Source organism: Hylobates moloch, unplaced genomic scaffold, assembly GCF_009828535.3.
Source record: "Hylobates moloch isolate HMO894 unplaced genomic scaffold, HMol_V3 SCAFFOLD_2, whole genome shotgun sequence".
Lineage (NCBI taxonomy): Eukaryota > Metazoa > Chordata > Mammalia > Primates > Hylobatidae > Hylobates > Hylobates moloch.
The window spans coordinates 89,825,752-89,828,410 of record NW_026652277.1 but is presented as its reverse complement, the minus strand read 5'-3'; positions in this window follow the sequence as shown (position 1 = coordinate 89,828,410).

The window sequence follows — 2,659 nt, the reverse complement described above, 5'->3', positions numbered from 1 at the left end:
CACTGCAACTTCCGTCTCCCGGGTTCAAGCAATTTTCCTGCCTCACCCTCCTGAGTAGCTGGGATTACAGGCATATACCACAGTGCCCAGCTAATTTTTTTGTATTTTTAGTAGAGACAGGGTTTCATCATGTTGGCCAGGCTTGTCTTGTACTCCTGACCTCAAGTGATCCACCTGCCTCGGCCTCTCAAAGTGCTGGGATTACAGGCGTGAGCCACCATGCCTGGCCTATAATTTTAGTCTTATATATTAATAAATTATAAATGTAGGGATGCAGGGATTCTAATGTGCACCATCCTTGGTACAGTGCCTAACAAGTACAACAGAAATACTTCCGGGTATGATAAAGACCTGGCAAAGTGTTTATTGTAATTCATGGTGGTTTTTTTTTTTTTTTTTTTTGAGAGGGAGTCTAGCTCTGTTGCCCAGGCTGGAGTGCAGTGGCGCTATCTCAGCTCACTGCAAGCTCCGCCTCCCAGGTTCATGCCCTTCTCCTGTCTCAGCCTCCAGAGTAGCTGGGACTACAGGCGCCTACCACCACGCCCAGCTAATTTTTTTTGTATTTTTTAAGTAGAGACGGGGTTTCACCATGTTAGCCAGGATGATCTCGATCTCCTGATCTCGTGATCCGCCCTCCTCAGCCTTCCAAAGTGCTGGGATTACAGGCGTGAGCCACCGCGCCTTGCTGGTTTTTTTTTTAATCATGAAAGCAGATAAAATTTCCTTGAAATATGTGATGGTTAAGTTTTCTTTATTTGCTTGAAACATTACTGCCTTGTTTATTTCTCCTTTGCCCTTGCATCTAATCAGTTAAGAATGTCTGGCAATTCTTTTACTTGCCCTCTCACACACATTCCTTTTCTTCCATCCCCACTGCTGCTGCCTGTTAGGTCAGTCTTTCCTTAACTTGCATCTCTTTCTGGGGATTATTGATATAGCATCTCCCTGTATCTAGGCTTTCCTTATGCTTCATGTTTTCATTAAAAGATGGTATTTCCAGTCGCTTTATTTTAGCCATGGTAGTAGGTATAAAATGGTATCTCACTGTGGTTTTAACTTGAGTTTCTCAAATGATTAGTGAGCTTGAATACCCTTTTTGCATTTATTGGCCATTTGGTTATCCTCTTTGTGAAATGCCTTTGAAACCTCTTGCCCATTTTTCTATTAGGTTGTCTGTCTTATTCTTCTTACTTTATAACAGCTTTTCATATATTACGGATAGAAGCCCCTTGTTAGTTGTGTGTGTGGTGAGGATCCTCTGTCAGTCTGTGCCTTGCTTTTTCACTCTCTTAATGGTGCCTGTTGATGAGCAAAATTTACTAATATTCATGTTGTTCAATTTATCAGTGTTTTCCTTCATGATGACCACGTTCTATGTCCTGATTAAAAAATTGTTTCCTACCCAAAAGTCGTAAGAATAATCTCATATATTATCTCCTATAAAGTTTGTCGTTATTTTTTTCAGTTGATTCATAATCTATCTGAAATTGATTATTGTTATGGGATAACGTAGGAGTTAAATTTTACTTTTTTCATATAGACGTCAGATTGCCACAATAAAATTCATACAAAAGGCTTTATGTACCGACTGCTCTGCTGTACCTTTAACATAAATAGTGTTATGTTGGTCTTCTTCATGACTTTCTATTCTGTTCCATTGGCCTGCTTTGTAAACCTGTGCCAAAGCTATGCTGTTCTGATTTTCTTGGAAAGAAAAAAACATACACTGAGTATGGATTTAACTCAAGAAAACACCAGGTGGTACAATACATAGGCATTATATATATATGTTATATATGTCACATTTATTGAGGTATAATTTACAGACAGTAAATACATATTCATATATATGAACATGCATATGCAGTATGTCATAATATATGTCATATACAGAGGTATAATTTACATACTGTAAATTTATTCTTTTTAGATATAGAGTTCTGTGAAGTTTGAAAAGTGTGTACAGCCATGGATCTACCACCCTAATCAAGATGTAGAACATTTTCAACACCTCAAGAGTTCCCTTAGGCCCCTTATAGTCAATCCCTTTCCTACTCTCAGCCCCTGGCAAGCGCTGGTCTGCTTTCTGTTCCTATCATTTTCGCTCTCTTAACAGTTTATTTTGAAGAGCAGATATTTTTAATTCGGATGGAGTCCAATTTATCATTTTTCTTTATGAATCATACTTCTGGTGTTGCATCTAAGAAATCTTTGTCCAAAGTCCAAATTTTTTTTCTCCTATTGTTTTATTACTTTAGGTTTTACATATAAGTCTGTACTCATTTTGAGTGTCAGGTTCTTTTTTCATACAGATACTCAATTGTTCAAGTACCATTCATTGACCATACACATAGGTCTTTCCTTTATCTATTTGTCTTCCCATATACTTTCAAAAATCAGCTTGTCAATTTTTGTAAAGAACTCCTGCTGTGATTTGACTGGAATTGTATTGACTCTATGAATCAGTTTAGTGAGAATTGACATTTTCACAAGATTGAGTCTCCAAACCACAATCCCAGCATATCTCTGTATTCATTTAGAACACTAATTTATCAATGGTTTTTAGTTTTCAGCATACATGCCATATTCATATTTTATTAGATTTATGCCTAAATATCTTTTGTTTTTGTTGCTGTTGTAAACGGTACTTGAAAAAAGT